The sequence below is a fragment of the Microcebus murinus genome, chromosome 8 (genome assembly GCF_040939455.1).
Source record: "Microcebus murinus isolate Inina chromosome 8, M.murinus_Inina_mat1.0, whole genome shotgun sequence".
In the NCBI taxonomy this organism is placed as follows: Eukaryota; Metazoa; Chordata; class Mammalia; order Primates; family Cheirogaleidae; genus Microcebus; species Microcebus murinus.
This window is the reverse complement of record NC_134111.1, coordinates 81364829-81385642: the sequence shown is the minus strand read 5'-3', so window position 1 is coordinate 81385642 and position 20814 is coordinate 81364829. Positions and strand designations below refer to the sequence as shown.

The 20814-nt window shown below is 35.6% G+C and overlaps 1 protein-coding gene across 4 annotated transcripts in view; it reads right to left on the bottom strand.

The window, feature by feature from the left end:
* MAP2 (microtubule associated protein 2) overlaps positions 1-20814 on the bottom strand; it is a 278816-nt gene that overhangs the window by 173726 nt on the left and 84276 nt on the right. Inside the window, exon 3 of one of the 4 annotated variants that reach the window (XM_076005881.1) lies at positions 2733-2837. The exons of the other annotated variants lie outside the window; for them this stretch is intronic. The gene's annotated coding sequence lies outside the window, so the exon portion shown is untranslated. The remainder of the gene's footprint in view (positions 1-2732; positions 2838-20814) is intronic. 4 annotated transcript variants of the gene reach the window in all.

Here is a 20814-nt window from a genome sequence, read left to right as displayed (position 1 = left end):
AAACAAACTCTCAGGTTAATAAGATACCAGCCTCATGACTTGACTGATAATGTTACAATATTGTCAGCTGCATTGTTACCATAATATTGCTGTCACCAGGTCAACTGATTAATATTTATTCAGCTCTCTTCACTATGAAAATAAAATAAAACAAGGTAGCACTAAAAAATAATAGTTACCTGCCTCTTAAATTTTATTAGGACTGTGTCTCTGATTTAGAGCTACAATAACACAGGCTAGGTAGGTTTACAAAAGCAGATGCCTTTCTAAAGATGGATTTTATCTACAACAGGATACTATAGGATAAAATCTATTAAAATCTTAAGACATAGACAGATGGTAAAGTGTAAATTAAGATTCAGCACATTACAGGAAACTCACAACTTCAGTAATTGGTAGAGCATAAATAACCTAATTTAAATGTGTAAAATAATCCAATCACTGCCAGATTTCCTCTCCCACCCACCAAAAAAAGAAAACTCTATTATTTCTTAGCAAAAATCCTTTAAAAAATTAACAGTAGTATATTTTTTGAGTTTTTGTTTTTTTGTTTTTTAAAGAGAGGCAAAAATAGTTTAGATTCTACTTTATCTGCTTCACTTTTAACTGATTATGTGCTGGTAGATAGTTTAATGAGCAGTGAAAGGTCAGAATAAGAATATACGAGTTTTACAAAGGCTGATGTAATCTAAACACTAGCTATTCAAGTCCTGAATAATCAAGTACTTGCTGTAATTGTATTTCAAGATGCACATAATATCTATTCCAACCTCCATAAAAATATTGATGGTTTGCAATGCTGACTACATACAGAATTTTTTTTTTTTTTTTTTTTTTTTTGAGACAGAGTCTCGCTTTGTTGCCCAGGCTAGAGTGAGTGCCGTGGCATCAGCCTAGCTCACAGCAACCTCAAACTCCTGGGCTCAAGCAATCCTACTGCCTCAGCCTCCCGAGTAGCTGGGACTACAGTCATGCACCACCATGCCCGGCTAATTTTTTCTATATATATTAGTTGGCCAATTAATTTCTTTCTATTTATAATAGAGACAGGGTCTCGCTCTTGCTCAGGTTGGTTTCAAACTCCTGACCTCAAGCAATCCACCTGCCTCGGCCTCCCGGAGTACATACAGAATTAAGTTATATTATTGGGTTAGCATATGTTTAAGAAATGGTTGGGGAATTAAAGGGGAGGTAGGCCGGGCGCTGTGGCTCACGCCTGTAATCCTAGCTCTTGGGAGGCCGAGGCGGGCGGATTGCTCAAGGTCAGGAGTTCAAAACCAGCCTGAGCAAGAGCGAGACCCCGTCTCTACTATAAATAGAAAGAAATCAATTGGCCAACTGATATATATATATAAAAAATTAGCCGGGCATGGTGGCATATGCCTGTAGTCCCAGCTACCAGGGAGGCTGAGGCAGAAGGATCGTTCGAGCCCAGGAGTCTGAGGTTGCTGTGAGCCAGGCTGACGCCACGGCACTCACTCTAGGCTGGGCAACAAAGCGAGACTCTGTCTCAAAAAAAATTAAAAAAAAAAAAAAAAAAAAAAAGGGGAGGTAGTCCATGATTGTGTTTTTTTTCCTTTGCTTTTACCCAATAATTCAATGATTTCTAAGAAAATAATAGTTAATATACATCAGTGTTCACTGAATGCCAGCACTTTACATGAATCATCTCACTCAATTCTCAAAAAAAGAAAAACAAAACCAACCTATGATGATGTATCCCCATTCCACAGAAGAGGAGCTGTGGCTTCAGACATGAAATGACTCACACAAGGTTACGTCCCTTACGCTGGCCTAAGCAGGGATTTAGCAAGTTATAGGACATCAACAGGAGATCAAAGAAGAAACCAGCTCCAAGAGATCATAAAGAAAATAATAACAGTTGAAAGTCCTTAAGCTCATATAAATTATTCCACACATAGATAGCGTTCCCTTTCATAGTCAAGGTGAAAAATTGTTACCCTTCATTCCCCACTGCAATAAAGATTCACCCAATACCATTCTGTTATTCTTGTCATATTCAATATTCCCTCTATATTGCTGAGTAGAGGAACAAAAAAAGGAAAGAAAATTTAAAAATTTTTAAAAAATGGTTACAAACACTTAGAATGAAAGCTCTAAGAGAGGGAGGCCTTGTGTATTTATGACATTTGTTAGTTTTAGTTAAATAAGTACAAAATATAACTTGATCTTACATTTGCATACAGTTCTAAAGCAAGATCTCAATGCTTTGTTTTCTTACAGAGAGATGTATTAAGAGAAAAACTTATTATAGATTGCCTGTAAAATCTTTAAATCTAGGTGTGGCATCTAAAGAAACCTGAAACAATCCTAAAATAAAAAAACAGATGCAATGTTTTCCAAATATGATATTACCCACCATGTTAGTTTAAGGAAACACTGATAAAGTACAGGGAAGAGTTGCATTCTAAGGAGATTCGTGAATACTATATATCATCACAAATTAATACATAGGTATATCTTATTTTATTGTGCTTCACTTTATTGAGCTTCACAGATATTGCATGTTTTAGACATTGAAGATTTGTGTTAACCCTGCATTTAGCAAGTCTATTGACACAATTTTTCCAACAGCATGTGCTCACTTCATGCCTCTGCATCACATTTCGGTAACTCTCACAATATTTCAAACTTTTCAGTATTTGTTACAATGATAAGTGATCTTTGATGTTACTATTTAATTGTTTTGGGAAGACACTAACTGCACTCACATAAAATGGCAAACTCAGTAGATACAGTTGTATGTCTTCTGGCTTCTCCACCAACCAGCCATTCCCCTGTTTTTCTCTCTCTTTCTCCTCAGACCTCCCTATTCTCTGAAACACAAAATATTGAAATTAGGCCAATTAATAACCCTACAATGACTTCTAAGAGTTCAAGCAAAATGAAAAGTCACACATTGCTCATTTTAAATCAAAAGCTAGAAATGATTAAGCTTAGTGAGGAAGGTGTTGAAAGCCAAGATAGGCCAAAAGCCAGGCCTCTCACCAAACATCCAAGTTGTGAATGCTAAAGAAAAGTTCTTGAAGGAAATTAAAAGGGATACTCCAGTGAACACATGAATGATAACAAAGTTAAACAGCCTTAGTGCTGTTATGAAGAAAATACCAGTGGTCTGGATAGAAGATCAAACCAGACACAACATGCCCTTCAGCCAAAGCCCAATCCAGACCAAGGCCCTAACTCTCTCTAATTTCATGAAGTCACAGAGAGGCAAAGATACTGTATAAGTAACATCTGGAGTTAGCAGATGTTGTTTCATGAAGTTTAAGGAAAGAAGGTGTCTCCACAACGTAACAGTGCAAGGTGAAACAGCAAATGCTGAGGTAGAAGCTGCGGCACGTTATCCAGAGTATCTAACTAAGATAATTGATGAAGTGGGCTACACCAAAAAACAGATTTTCAATGTAAACAAAACAGTCTTTTATTGGAAGAAGATGCTACCTAGGACTTTCATAGCTAGAGAGAAGAATTCAATGCCTGGCTTCAAAGCTTCAAAGGACAAGCTGACTCTCTCGATAGAAGCTAATCCGCCTGGTGACTTGAAGTCAATGCTCATTTGCTATTCTGAAAATCCTACAGCCCTTAAGAATCATGCTAAATCTACTCTGCCTGTGTTCTATAAATGGAATAACAAAGCCTAGATGAAAGCACATCTGTTTACAGCATGGCTTAGTGAATATGTTAAGCCCACTGTTGAATCCTACAGCTCGGAAAAAAATATTCTTTTCAAAATGTTACTGCTCATTGACAATGCACCTGAACACCCAATAGCTCTGATGGAGATGTACAAGAAGACTAGTGTTGTTTCCATACCTCCTAACACCACATGCATTCTGCAGCCCATAGCTCAAAGAGTAATTTAAACTTTTAAGCCTTAATTCCACTCATCAATGTGGGCAAAGTAAATTGAAAACCTTCTGGAAAGAATTCACCATTCTAGATGCCACTAAGAACATTTGGGATTCATGAGAAAAGGTCAAAATATCAACAGTAACAGGAGTTTGGAAGAATTCAATTCTAATCCTCATGGAGGACTTTGAGGGGTTCAAGACTTCAATAGAGGAAGTCACTGCAGATGTGGTAGAAGAAGCAAGAGAGCTAGTATTAGAAGTGAAGCCTGAAGATGTGACTGAATTGCTGTGATCTCATGAAAAAAACCTTAACGGATGAGTTGCTCCTTATGAATGAGCAAAGAAAGTGGTTTCTTGAGATTGAATCGACTCCTGCTGGAGATGCTGTGAACACTGTTGAAATGGCGATGAAGACTTTAGAATATTACATAAACTTAGTGGATGGGCCAGCAGCAGGCTTTGAGAGGATTCACTCCAAATTTGAAAGAAGCTCTGTGATTAAAATGCTCTCAAACAACATTACATACTGCAGAGAGATCTTTCATGAAAGAAAGAGTCAATCAATGTGGCCAACTTCATTGCTATCTTATTTTAAGAAATTGCCATAGCCACCCAAACCTTCAGCAACAACCATCCTGATTAGTCAGAAAACATTACATCTTACTGAAAGCTCAGATGATCATTAGCAATTTTTAGCAATAAAGTATTTTTAATTAAGGTATGTAACTTTTTTAGACATAACACTATTGCACAGTTAATAGACTACAGTTTAGTATATAAACATAACTATTGTATGCACTGGGAAACCACAAAATTTGTATGACTTGCTTTATTGCGACATTGTCTTTATTGTGGGGTCTGGAACCAAACCCACAATATCTCTGAGACATGACTGTTCACTGAATGCAGTAGATTGATGACATCAAGAGCAAGTATATTTTGAAAATCCTTGATGTATCCCTGAAGTGTATCAGATACTTCATTTTATTTAGGGCTATCACTTGACTATCCTAAATACTAGTTTAATCGATGACATGAACATAAAGATGTTGATATCTACGCTGGATAAAGTATCATGGATTTTATTAATTTTGTAGTGGAGATAATATACAGAAATGCATTATATAAATGTAAACATTTTAAATTAGGTCTTTTTACTTTCTTTAAAATTTTATCTAGCTTTTCCTCAAGCCAATAATCATGGAAAAAAATGATCACTACATATTTCTATTTTAATCTAAATTTGAACTCACTGTTAGTAACAAATTCTGGGCTAAATCCACTGTTTCAAACTCACGTGACTTCTATGTGATAGAAGTAAGAAAACAAATGAGTCTTACATGAGTTTGTCAACAACAAACTATTCCATTCCAACAAACTATTACTATTCCATTACTACGAACATTAAAAAAAAAGCAGATTGTTAATTAAAAAATTGTTCACATTTACTCTAATATTAAATGTAAATATAATTAGGTTTAAAACATTCATTCAAATGTTAATCATAATCAAAGACAACCGATGAAATCTTTAATCTTGAAATTAAGCATTAGTTTTCAGTTATTCTTTAGGGAAAAGAGTCCTTTAGGAACTCTATCTATATTTAATACTCAAATGAGTAGCTCAGCATAGAGGCAAAATTTGACTTTGTTTTCCTGGATCTTAGATAGATACTCAGCATAGAGATTATTTATTTTTTTTCTTCAGAAAATACTAACTACATTAGATGAGTAATTGACATGATTCAGTAATTCTGAATCATGTCATAAATTAGGTCAAATGAGTGGCCAAATTGTGAATGAGTAGGGCATTAATTAGACCCCCAAATTCACTACATACAGAGCACATTCACATCTATTACAGAAACACTATTCAATTAATAGTTAATAAGTTATTTATTTTGGTCATTATACTTTGGATTCTGTAAGAACAGAAACAATCCACATATTTTAAGATAATCTTAAAGGTAATCTCCAAAGCAATAATGATCCTGGACAACTGTAAGATCAGCAGGTCAAATGAACACAAGGCTTAAATAAAAATTTAAGATTTTAGTCCAGAATACGATCAATTATGAAAATGATAGTGTGTTCTGCCTTAAACATCAAGACCATACAAAATGATGAATACTATTTCAATATTTTATTGAAAAAAAACCATCATTGTATAGGGATAGCCTTGAATTAAATGTTAATTAACCTGGTAACCTGTACCTGATTCTCAAAGACAAGATGAAAATTATTGATCGTTTTTCTGTAACTAACTTAATAGCAACAGTGATATTCTTTGTTAGCTACTCTAATCTCCATCTGTTTAAGAGTTAGTTAACTTTTTTCTCATTGAACAGACTTTAGGGTATTCAACAAGATATTTGTAATTAAATAGATATAAACAGTGTTAGGAAAAAAATACTTATTTTTTCAGCATCTCAATTTCACAAGATGTTTTTATTAACTGCAGAGGCAAAGGGGGATAATATGGAAGTTTGGTACATATTTTAACCTAAAGTATATTGGGCATTTGCATTCATCTTTTACAAGGTGTATCACATTTCTCCAAAACCAATTTATTACTTTCTGTTTATACCCAAAGTCACACACAGAGGAAAAGAGAGGTAGTCTTCTGTTCTTTGGCTCTGAGCCACTGATTTCTTGAATTGAATTTTTGTTTTATCTCAACTTGCTGGAAAAAAATAGCAGACATTAAGCTCATTTCATTATTATTATTTTGCTGAAAAACATTTGAGGAACTTGCTGGCATATGACCCAATGATATAAAATAGCAAAAATGTCAAAGTTGTGTTAGGAAACTCACAACTCTTTCAACCTTAACGTGGGCCACCACCAAGGTCATGAATCCAAAATATTAATCTACTCCCCCACTTCTATCCCTCCTCTAAATATTATTTTCAACTTGTAGTTCATATAGTTTATTACCTCATAAATTTAATTAACCACTTGGAAAGTATCTAATAAAGACAATATTCCCAATTGTCTTTATTACAGGCCCAAAAAGGTCAAAGTCCCCTCAGCAGAAGCTGGCCAATAGGTTTGTATGTGAGACACAGCCAGAGATGATATGAGTTCATGATCAAAATATTTTCCAGTGATGCTCAAGTGAGGTAGACTGGATTGAATCTGCCTGACTGTGACCCAGGGTGATTTACTTACCCTTGGTGAGCCAGATACAATTATCTACCTAAATATTAGAGATAAAGTCATATGCACTCTGTTTGGCACAAGTGCCATATATCAACTATTGTTGATGTTATTATTATTCCAGTGCTTATTAATACTTCTATGAGCAGCAGGAGAAAAAGGAAATTAAGTTTGTATTAGTAATATGGCAATGCTGTTTCTTGATAAAATCTACTGATGGCTGAATCTGGGACAGGTGAAAGGAATAATAAGTAACATGTGCATGAATATCAGTGACAGAGTCTTCACAGTAAGTCCAGCAATTATTAGTATCACCCTATGATTATTTCAGACCTCTCAAACCTCTTGGCTTAATTACAAACAAATCAACACTAATGAAATGACTACTAATTTCTTAACACTGTTCTATATAATGAAGAGGGCTATAACACAACCACACAAACAATGTCATTGCTCACAAAGCCCTTAAAAGATAAGGAGACAAAACCAATACATACAGAAATAGCACACATACACCTGTGATTAATTTCTAAGGTGCATTGTCCAGAAAATCAGACAATTTATCTTTTATTAAGATTGGATGATAGTTTTTGGCACATTTAACCATTTTATGTAAATATAGTCTCAGTATGGAAACTACTAATTTATAATTTTTTAAATTAGTTGCCTTATTAATTTACACGTGAGCCTCCCCAGGTAGAAATTAATTCAGCTTATACTGAAAAATTATTGGGTATGCCTTTCTGGGAGGCTTGTGTTTCTTGGTGTCCCCAAACAATTAAAATAGTAACATCAAAGATCACTGATCATTATAGCAGAGAGAAAAACAATGAAAAAGTTCGAAATGTGAGAAGAGATGGAATGAGCACATGCTGTTAGAAAAATTGTGCCGATAGACTTGCTCAATGCAGGATTGCCACAAACCTTCAATTTGTAAAAATCATTATCTATGAAGCACAATAAAATGAGGTATGCCTGGATACTCTTGAACCACTTAGGAAAAAAATCCTATAAAACACATACCTCTCAGAGTATTTGCATACACAATTAATGAACATTTTCAATTGAAAACACTGGTTTAACGCAACCCAAAAAGATGGAAATTGAAACAAAAGGTGGAAATTGAAACAAAAGGTGAAGATGAAAGCTTCCATCCTGGATGAGCACAAATGAATGTTCTTTTTGCCCACATAGTGCTCAGACATTTCATGGGTTTATGAAATAAAAATAACTACCATGTTTTAAAATCTCTTTTAGATTAACAAGAAACTAAATTTAAGACACAAAGTAACACTCTGAAATAGCTTTATATTCTAATAGTTAAAATTTACTTATAAAAATGTGCCTGAGAAAAGCAATTAACTTTTAGTTAATATATCAATATTATTTACTGTCTTAAGACTGCCTCATATTTCCTAGACAGATATCAAAATACAGTTCCAGAGCCATTAAAAAAGAGGAGGTCAACAAATTTAAAGCCATGAACTCCATTAAATAATCTCCAGAGTTATTACCGTGAACCCAAATATATTAGAATCAAAATCACCTTATGGCTCAGCTCAAGATTTCAATTATATGGTGTCTATAAAGCCAGAATCCATTCTAAATGATCAGTCTGTAAGAAATAATTATACCTAACAGCTCATTTAATGAGCTGCTGTTGACTGACAGGTCTTATACCTTCTCTATATTAATTTATATCATCTGCATTATGTTTTCAGGAACATAATTTGATTTCCAGTGTATCTAAATCCATAAACAGCCCTATAGCTGCATATCAAACCTTGAATTTGCCAGGAAAATCTATATTTTCAACTGCTTGTTTTTCCTGATGTCACCTCAAACCAAAATGAAGCAGAATGATAAATCCAGAAAGTCTTTGGCAGGGACTGTGCTGATAGCTGGCACAATAATAATATGACAATGTCACATAATTTTGCTTGTGCATTTTACATTTGCATGTGATATAAACAACTGGGATATATCTGAAAACACCTAGTCCAGCATATGGCACAGGTCAGGTTATTAACAAATCTTTAGGAGAATAATTTCAAAATTCAGCTGTCTCAACCTGAGACAGTGCCTACATAAAATGTGTGAGAGTTAAAATGTCAACTTATTACATTTTATTTTATTTTTATTCATAATCTATCTCGTTCTGAAAAAGTTGTAAAGAAGCTAATTTTTGTTTGTACAAAATTCATTCTAGGTTTACAAATGTATTACCAAATATTTGTATAATTATTTAGTAAGTTACAATGAATGGACCAAAATCCTATTTAATACAAGTTCAGCTACTATTATGTAATAAAGGTCAGCTTATGGGAGAAGACGATAAAGAACGGAGAATGATTTTTTAACAAGTTTAAATTATATTAGCTTTTATATTATTTTAACAAGACATTATATTTAATTTGGTGTAACTGAAAAAAAAACTCATAATAGCTACAACATAGTATTATTTATCACCAATTTTATTCTAGCTTTGTAATGTATTAATGGAGTCTAAAATGACAAACCTCCCAAAACTGTATTGACTATCCTGCTTTCTCACTATTTCTTTTTATTCCAATTCACAGCTTCCTTTTTATTCCAATTCAAAGCCATTGATAAGCTTTCTTCTGCAAAAAAGTATGCTTTGCAAGGTTACAGGGAAGGCTTCACTGACCCAGGAAAGTGCTGAAAAATATATGTATGAGGGACAAAAGTGCTGAGGAAGATGATCTCCGAAGTAGCGCAAAGTGTTTCTTGAAGCTTTGCAAGAACCAAAGGCCTCTCTACAGCCTTTATATGATTCCATTCATATACATGTAAAGAATAGAAAAATCTTAGTTATCCACTCGTGAATTGACTAAAATTTGGTATATGCTCACAATGGAATACTATTCAATTCTAAGAAATGACAGTGAGCTAGCACCGTTTATGCTATCCTGCATTAGGCTTAAACCCGTTATCCAAAGTGAGGTGACACAAGATCAAGAAAACGGGCTCGACATCTACTCGCCATCAAATTGGTACTGACTGATTAAAACTATGGTGCTCAAATGGGGATAGTGCCCACCAGGGTTTGGGGGAGGGGGAGATACACATCTTAGGGTTGTGGTGAGCATGGTGGGGGGGGGCGGAATACATCTAAGGCTAAGATATACGATGTAACCCAAAAAAAAAGGGAAAACAAACAAACAAACAAACTTTTATTGGGTGGTGGGCAAATGGGAGGTGGGAGGAGGAGAAGAATTTACACTTACAAAATAGGTGCAATGCTGCGCACCACCTGAGGGTAGGATGTTTTGGTAAGGCAGGGGCAGGGGGAGGAATGGCAGGGGCAATATATGTAACCCTAACAATATTTGTACCTCCATAATATGAAAAAATAAAAATAAATTAAAAAATAAATAACAAAAAAAAGAATAGAAAAATCTATAGAGACAGAAAGTAGAGTACTGGTTGCTTGGGACAGGGGTAGGGGAGGGGAGAAGGGGTGTAAGAGAGGTTGGGGGGTAGCAGAAACATATTACGGGATTTCTCTGTGAAGTGATGAAAATGTTTTAAAATGAACTGTGATAATAGTTGCACATATCTGTGAATATACTAAAAACCATTAAATTTTATATTTTAAATGAGTGAATTGTATGGTATCTGAATTATATCCCAATAAAGCTGTTTAAAAAAAATGCGGGCTGGGTGAAGTGGCTAATGTCTGTAATCTTAGCACTTTAGGAGGCCAGGGGTGAGGGGATTGCTTGAGGCCAGGAGTTTGAGACCAGCCTGAGCAAGAATAAGACCTCATCTCTACAAAAAATAGAAAAATTAGCTGGGCGTGGTGGTGTGTGCCTATAGTCCCAGCTACTTGGGAGGCTAAGGCTGGAGGATTGCTTGAGTCCAGGAGTATGAGGTTGCAGTGAACTGTGATGATAACACTGCACTGTAGCACAGGCAACAGAGCAAGATCCTATCTCAAAAATATAAATAAATAAAATGCAAGTATTCCGCTTCTGAGATGATGGCAGGGTACATGACCTTGAGATTTCATGGAGATGTGTTCCTGTCACTATAGACTAGCTTTAAAACTACTTCTATTTCAGAGCAGTAATTCACTTAAATGTTGACTTATAAACTCCTGTAAAATTTGTGACATTTGAGATATTGTTATATAATTCTATGTTCTATGTAAATAAAATTGAGATCCATCTCAATAAAAAAAAAAAAATTAACAGAATCAAAAGCCCAGAATACTTCAAAGTCAGGAGCCAGTTAGAATATCTGACATATTTATAGGTTTACACAGAGCTATTCATATTTAGAAGGGCTAAGCAATGTTACCTTGAACCTCCAGAAAATAGCCTGCCCTCCTACCACACACACACACACACACACACACACACACACACACACACACACACACCAGTTTCTTCTAGCAGGTTGGAATACTATTCTAAGTTCCAGACAAAAGACTAAATCAGAGACCATGTGGTAGTTAGGAGTAAGAAGTGAAGTCAAACAATTCCTGGGCTGGAATTCCTGTTCCTCTATTTATTCAAGTGGCCTTGAGCAAAATCATCAACTTCTCTTGGTCTTGACTCCGTATTTGCATAATGGAGATCCTAACAGTAACTGAGTTGTAAGGGCTAAAATGAGATAACACCAGGAAATAGACTAGCCAATGCTGGACACATACTCAAGAAATGCTAGCTGTTATTAATGGCAGACTAACAAAAGCTCTCACACCAGCCTCTTGCAGAGTTCAGACATAATCGAGTTGGCCTATGCTTTAAGGTGGAGGTTCCAAGCGTTTTGGTGGGTTATCTCTGCTTCTTGCACCGCCCCTTGGGGCAGCCAGGCTTTGGTGCCCATGTCTCTTGGGATCACCTAGTTCCTTTCTGCCAGCACCCAGCTCCCATTGCTTCCAGCTGGGCCCAATCCCTGCTCCACCCTCATTACATTAATAAAATTCCTGGGAAGACCTGCCTTTGCTTTGTCAACTCTCCTACCTGGACCAGCTACCCTTACTCCTCCCTGCCTTACCCCAGTTCTCTCGGGAATGTTCTTAATCTGTCAGCACCTCTCCCATCCTCCCCTGAAGGGTGGTATAATATCAATTTACCCAACACAAACCAATTTAGGTCTTCACTGACCCTCACCGCCACAAATAACCAAATACATTTGTCTAATCTGAACAGGAAGCCCTGATAATCAGGCCTTTGTTTCAAAGAACTGTATTCTATTAATCAATTAATTCCTCATGCCTTAAAAATTTTCTATACAAGGAAAGACTGGAAGGAAAGTTGCCAAAATGCATACTGTAGCTGCATCTGGGTGTCAGAATCATGGGCTCTATATTTCTTTTTGTTTCTTTACACTGTTCTGTACTTTCTAAAATTTCCATAGAGAAAACAAGAGCAATTAGGAAACCAGAAAAATAGTATTTAAAAACATACTTTGGCTTGGGAAGTAGGAGCAGTAGAGAGAATAATGTGAAAGTAAAGTTTCACTTATTTTTCAAGACATGGTTTTGAAGTGGTACAAAGGAGCATTGATCACAGAATGCAGTGCCGACCCCTTGAAGGGAAAAGAAAAAGTCTGGAAGGGAAAGTATTATGTGTAAACAGTGCGGGTGGGGGGTGGGCAAACCTCAGCTATTTCAGGAGTTGCCCAGAGGAGACTAGTTACATTAAAATCACCACTAAATTCAGTGGTCAAAAACTCATCAAACTTGTTCCCTCACTATTAATAAAATAATCACCCAATTAAATCAAAATGGCAAATGCAAATAGCCCATAGACCTGGTCCACTCTGACTTCAATATATAGAGAAAAAGGATGTCATTTTGTGATCCCGAATTCCAAGGGGCCAGCCAAAATGAAGAGAAAGGACTTAGTGAGCCAACACTAAATACAGGGTCATATACATGTGGCCAGCTCCAGATTTAAGTATCTGTGAGTTTCAATACATGGTTTCAAGGGCAGACTCCAGGTTTCAGACTGTCTCAACTTGAATCCAGGCCCAGTCAGCTGTAAACTGTGAGACCATGAGCAAATTGTTTAATTTTAGTTACATCATCTTTACAATAGAGATAATACTATTATGTAGTTCTTGGAACTATTAAAGGATGCAATGAAATGACACGTGGTAAAGGCCTTCGCACTCAGTACGTATTAGGTATGGTGATGAAGAAAACGATGAAGATGAAGAGTTTATGAAATAAATAGATTCCAGATCACATGAAAGCTGAAGTCATGCCCAGGGATCCTATTTCCAATTAGCCAAAGAAAGGAAACAATCAACATTTATATTTTTAAAAAACATTGTTTAAAGACACTTTTTCTCAATAAGATCCTTAGACTCCTTAGGAGTCTAAGATTAGTTGTACAAGAGCACCTTGATTTGTTCAATGTCCAATATTATTTATACCCGAGTGTTGAAACTCACTTAATTGAGCATTAAAACCTGAGGAACTTTCCACAAAAATATTTTTTTTACTAGTGAACCATATATTGCAAATTTTATTATTAAAATCTCAAAATTTAGTTAACATAAATTTTAACCATACCAACAAATAAGTCATATGAGCCAAACAATAAACATCTCAATGATATGGAAGACAAAGTTTCTTCAATTTCGGATTCATTAGTCTCAAAGCTAACATGCATAAATTCAGCAAACGCACATTTAATTACTTTATATCTTATTTTATAAAGGTCTGTTTCAGGCTCATAAGAGCAGCATTTGCACTTTATTTACTGTAGCCTTCAAATGAAATAACCACTAAATGGCACCAGACATGCTTCCTTAAATTCAATGGCTTTAAAAAACATGCTATTAAATAATGAGGAAGATTTTTTTTTAAATTTCAGAATATTACAGGGGTGCAAATGTTTATATATTGCCTTTATACCACCTGAGTCAGAGCCACAAGCGTGCCCATCCCCCAGACAGTGGGTACCACGAGGAAGAATTTTTGAAAGATGAAAAGCAGGTGTTTGGGACATAGAATAAGGACAAAATAAGCCTAAAACATGAGGACAGTCAGGTGCAATAAGAACTTGGAAATAAAGAAAAGGACATTATCTTTTCTTTCCTATTAATCTATTTCTTCTCCTCATTCATTCTTCTTGTGGAGGAAAAACACTATTTGCAATTTTCCATCTATCATGTCACCAAATTTGCTCAATAAAATGTTAGCCATCGTATGGATTTGATCAGAAATTAAACATAGCAAAGGCACAAGATGGCTTTGGAGGGTCTACAAAAGATAAGAATTATTTCACAACGTCAGCAAAAATAGTGGACTCCGTATTTTATTCAATTGGTAGCTACCTATACTGTTTGTAACATGGAGGATGTAAAGATAAATGAAAAAATTGAATACAGTGTCAGTAAATACTGAGAAGCTACCAAGAAACAGAAAAAATATGGGAAGGTGGCAAGCATGGTGGCTCACACCTGTAATCCCAGCTACTTGGGTGGCAGAGGCAGGAGGGTCACTTGAGCCCAGGAGTTTGAGGTTTCAGTGAGCTACAAGGGTGCCACTGTACTCCAGCCTGGGTAGAATGATTGAGGAAGACCCCTTTTCCAAAAAATAAAAGAAAAATATGAGGGGAAACACATATTTTGCAATTCTACTGACATGGGTTAAAATGCAACTCCATTTGCTATTATCTTTGTGACCTGAAACAAGTAAATCAATTCTTCTAAACCTCAGATTCTTCAACCATAAAAAGATGAATAGCTATATTATTGGATGGTTATAAAGAAAAACTATAAAATATAACAGGAACCTAACATGCTGCCTGGAACTTCATAAATGTTTGTCTTCTTATAAATACAAATTACTAGGACCTATGATTTAATTCAAGCTGAGGAAAATACTTTAAGATCTCAAATTACACAATTTGCAAAAGATATTTAATTTCCTGTCTATATTTTCCTTATAATCATGTAACTGAACAGTGAACATTCACTACAACCCTAATAATCTATACTTCCTCCTCTGATTTACAAAATAAATAGGGCTGATTCTAGTGTGGCAGAGGCTGCAAATTGTCCTCCATTATTCATTATCCTCTTCTTCTTACGTAAAAAAATCCTCAAATGTTAGTTTATTTTTAATAAAGACAACATTTTATCTCTATAGCAAAATGTGATGAAATCATTATTAATAAGTTCTGGTCAATGGGAGGTGAGGACAAGAAGTGTGTCTGACTAGCAGGAAATACATGCAAATGTGGAGGTCATGACCTCCTCCCTCCTCTCTCTCCCTCCTGCTCTCTGGGATGTGTATGAGATAAGACAGTGGGAGCCCACGCAGTCATCTTAGAAACAAAACAGAAGTTGCATGTTGAGGATGGCTGGGGCAAAAATACAAAGGGCTTCTAGGTCCTTGATGGTGATGGAACACTATGTTAAGCTTGGCTTGGTTGAACTTACTGTTATTTTAGATTTGTTGTCATTCTTTCCTGGATGTAGTCAAAATTAAATATTCCTAAGAAAAACTCTGCTCTCAGTACTCATAGAATTATTGAGTTTGTTTCCCTCCTACAGCCACTAATGGAAAAAAGGAAAGAGGAAGAAAAAAGAAAAAGTTGGGCTATAATAAACGACTTTAGCAGTCCAGAAGTGAGTAATTGGTCTAGGATAGATGAAATTATAGTTAAAGGTTACAGTTAAAATGAGATCTAAATAGCTTATAGGTACTCAGTGACGTATATATTTGCTCAAAGTATTTAGCGCTTTTCCCTAGACCATTTTTCATCTTGCTGATGCCCTTTAGGGATTGATGAATCTGTTTGCCTCCCACTAATTTCAGATGGAATTCTACTTTTAGAGCAATTATAAAGGGATTATAAGGGACCTCCTGTCATTATAAAACTGGATATGTTAAAATAACATTCCTGATTATCACACTCATATTTTTTTCTTTTCTTTTCTTTTATTGGACAGTCTCACTCTGTTGCCTGGGTTAGAGTGCCATGGTGTCAGCCTAACTCACAGCAACCTCAAACTCCTGAGCTCAAGCAATCTTCCTGCCTCAGCCTCCTGACTAGCTGGGAGTACAGGTGCACACCACCATGATGAGCTAATTTTTTCTATTTTTTCTAGACAGGGTCTCACTCTTGCTCAGGCTGGTCTCAAATTCCTGAGCTCAAGTGATCCTCTCGCCTTGGCCTGCCAAAGTGCTAGGATTACAGGCATGAGCCACTGCACCCAGCCTCATATTTTTTTTCTTGAAGAGATGTTTTAATGAACTTAGCAGTAATATCAATGAGTTTCATAGGAGATATATGCTTTTCTCATTCACACCAGGAAACATCCTTGAACCCACAGGTTCAATTACTATCTCTTTATCAAAGCATATATATAATTATTTGCTAAGAATTTTACTTATTCAGGTTAGTCAATGCGCAATGCACTGACTACAAATTGGTTTTGACTGGGTGCCCTGCTAATTTATAATCTTGATTACAATAGAGCTTGTCTTCCAAAACTTGCTTATTTTGTTTCAAAATGCAATACCTTTGTTGCCCTAATGTTGCAAGCAAGGAAGGTTTGGTGCTGTCTCCACCTTTGACAACTACTGCAGCTTCATCCACACCACCACCTTCCTAGCTAGAACCCTCGTTAGCTCTAATCTACACGACAGCAACCTCCATTTTGAAAGAGAAGTAGCACCTCCTTATTCTTAGTTCAGATGCAAAGATTCTAAAGAAACTATATTTAATGGATCTTCCCCAGAAAAAGAGGCTACAGATGTGATTCTTCTTTTCGAAGTGTAAACAAATAATTGAGACATATTTTCAGGTCCTAAAATGACATGGATTCAGCTCTCCTTCCAGGTCTACCTTTTAAGAAAGAGCTCTGGTCCTGGTCCTCCTTTAGCCATAGTGAAAAGGTCTGGGGGCTGGAAGCCAAGCATGCAAAAGACTGAACAGTCAATACATTAATCAGATTATAATCAAATTAAGAGTGAAATGTGGCATCTGAAATATTTTCCCATAAATGACAGAGTGGTTTTAATCAAAAAGCAAATGCAACATCCTATTATTTTATAAAGTAAAGCAGATTTAGTACATAAAAATAAAAAAATGAGCCATCATTTCTTTCTCTAAAACAGAATTACATAGAATTTCCAAAAAAGAAAACTATATACTATCTAAATAATATTTCCTATTCTAAATGTTGTTTTTTAGCCATATAGACAGTTAGTTATTTTGAGTATTTGCTCTGAAGAACCATGGCTCACCTTAAGGAGCTTCTAGGGTTGGATCTATATATATGCCATTGGGAGGGGAGGGTTTGGGGAATGGAGAAGGTAAGCATATAAAAAATTACAGGAAATTATAGCCCAGTCTTTTACAAACTTGAATTTGGCTATTTTCTAGAAAAAAAATAATGACTTCTGCACTGCAAGATCCTACAGAGAAACATATCTAATAGATTCTGTCCACCATGCCCACAACGTAGTAAATAAATGTTAAGCTCCTGCATTAATTTAGACAGAGAACGTAATATGATACGAGTCCTTTCAGATCCTCCAAAGATATAGACCCAGGGAAGTTATAGGGATTTTGAAAAGTTAAAAACAAAATCAAGTATGCAACCTGTGTCCTATCAACTGGTTCTCAAACTTTAGCAACAGAATCATTTGGAGGGCTTGATAAAACACAGGTTGCAGGGCTCCATCTACACACTTTTCATTCACTAGGTCTGGTGGGGTCAAAGGATTTACATTTCTAATAAGTTCCCAGGTGATGCTGATGACACTGGTCTAGGGAACATACTTTGAGAACCACTGTTCTACACCAAGAAAGAACATAAGGAAGCCAAAGGGGAAACTTGATCTTCACCTCTAGGAGAGCACAGCCACACATGATGCCATACTAAGTACCTGAGAAAGATTTAGAAGAGATGGCTCCTCAATCAAGTGTGTAACCTCATTGCTGTGAAGACAGCCGCTCTTGAGATGGGAACTGTGGGAAGTGGAGAGAAAGGGAAGAGAGGTAGAGTACGTGTGTGGGGGAGAAGACCAAAGACCAGGCGGCATCAGTGGATGCATGAAAATAGTGACTATATTTAATCGTTGAACAAATAGTACTGAGCATCTACAATGTGCCAAAAACTGGGCTCGGTGCTAGAAACTCCTCAGTGATCAAAACAGAAAATGTCTCTACTCTCATAAACATTTTATTTAGGGGAAATAAACAATACATAATTTATAAAAATATAAAGCATATCGGACATATCAATAATATATTAAGTGGTATGGAGAAAAAACAGAGTAAAGTAAGTGAGGGATTAAGTGTTCTTTTTTTCACACAGAGTGATGTAAGAAGCATGGCCACCAGATATCAGACACAAGAGTTGCCACAAGAGACTGAGACAATTCCAACCTGTTACTTTAGCAATTACTTATCCCCCAGGTGCCAGAATTATTGTAAAGAACTCCAGATAGTGAGAGAGTAGAGTTCATGAAAGCCCTTCTACCTAGAGCCCCGCCATATTCATATATTCATAGTTCTAGTTTAAGTCAATCTGTATTAGAGAACATTATTTGTTAGTTTTACAGTCCGTCTGCTTTACAGATTCCAAACTATATTGCATCCATATCTGCCTTGGAGGATCAAACTTAGAAAAGAGATTTGCATGTTTTATATCTCATATCTGAAATGAAACTTTTCTAATACACAATGACCATCATCAGAAAACAGGGATGCTGCTTGATTTAGTTATGGTTCTTATTATAGCAACACTTCCTTCTTTCACTTTCAGGATGGCAGAAAATAGTCAAGACTGAGGTCAGCTAATACTTCTGCAAAGATCTGGTATAGATAATCTAGTTAGAAGGCAAATTCTATGAATTCTAAGGCACTTCTTGGTTTGTTTTCAACATATAGTATAGAAACAGAAAAACAGAAACATTTACTCCCAGGGAGAATCCTTGCTCTTTTAAATTTATACATGTTTACATCCTGAACAAGTAAATTCTCATGTATCTTACCCAAATAAATCTAGAGTGCTCTAAATATATATTATCTATCCTCCTAAGACAAAAAAAAAAAAAAAAAAAAGAACCAAAAAAGAAATGCCTGAGAAAGGTCTTGGCCTCCTCAGCCCTGTACCTCTCTTTATATGCTCATGTGCAGATCCTAATTTTGCATTCTTTGCACTGGGTTTCACTCCACTTTCAGAATTCTCATGCACTCAGATACCTAGTGAAACACACCGTTAGCTTTTGTACAATATTACTATTTGATTTTTAATTTTTTGCATTTCTGAGTTCACTTTCTAGACTCCTAGTTTCCTCTTTTAAACCAAGCCGCACCAAGCTGACTGCTATACTCAAAACCACAGGACATATGAAAAAAGTGATTGGGCATTTCTAATCCACTGCTAGTTAAAAATACTTTCTGAATTACACGATCTTTTTAAAAAGCCCATGGTATGTTTAATTATGTAAACATATCTCCTCTGTGTTGCTTTATAAGCTTTGAAAATATCAAAATCATAACATGACATGAGAAGAATTCCATTTTGACAAAATGAAAAACACAAAACCCAGAGGGGGAAAAAAAAAGAATGTAATGGGGAAAAATAAATGCAAAAATAGAATTGGCTGGAAACCAGCAACCACAAGAAAAGAAATATTACAGGAAATGGAACTAATCAGTTACTATAGTGAAGATTTTTTTTCCCAGACTTTCTTGGGGTTGAGGGAGAAGAAATTGTAAAGTAATGTAGAAACTGAAAGTTTGGACAAAGTTATTTATATAGTCTTGAAGTATATGGAATTCCACGTGAAAATATATTTTGTAAAAAGACAGTAGAGTTTTTGTTTAATGGATTTTCCAAAGTTAATCTTCTTTGGGATTCTTCTGGTAGACCAGTAAAGCTTTAGTTAAGGGTTAGAGATTTTGAGGAGCAAGGTCTATATAATTATGTCATGATATCCTTTTCTAGGGGCATAATTATCTTTGTCCCTAACCCAAGGCTATTCCAGATCCATTCAGGAATGGACTTACTCTGGCAGAACCCTCTTCAGCTCAGCATTAGTCACTGTCAACAGATCAGCCTTCCAGGAGTTAACAGTCCTCCATGTGCTGACAAATTTTGTAACATGAAAGTTGCTCCTTTGGGTTATTCTCTCATCATGACTGACTTATATCATTGTGTTATTTTGGTATAAAATATACCAATTGTCTTTGAACTGTTTAATGTCTACATAAAATTAGAGGCTGCCATTTCTAAATATGGACATGGAAATTTGATGTCTGCATTTCATTATTAAATAAATAGATTTAGAAATAATTGTCATTTATTTGCTAGGGCTTTTTAGAAAACCAGTGCCATCAAACTTGCCAAATATTCTACAATTCTAAATTTTAAAAGAATTAGTAGCTAATTCACTTAACAAAGGTCAAATGCTTGACAGCCTCTGTCTGCAGAGACGGCAGAGAATGTCTGCAGAGACAGTAAATTTAGGGCCTGTGAAGGACAGAAAATAATCTATTTAATTTTAAATATCAAATTTGAAAAATATGGAAAAATTAGAAAAAAATACAGATTATATATTTAAAACTATATAGCTCATCTCCACTTAATTTATATACAAGAAAACCTCAGACTCAAAATTTGAAATTCCTTATTCAAGCGCACATAGCTGTAGCAAAAGAGGCAAAAATTGAACCCAAGTCTCTGGATCCTGAGGGACGTTGATGATCATTAATTATCATGGGGTAAGAAAGCTCCAGCCAGTAACAAAATAGCACAACAGATAATGAATTGCA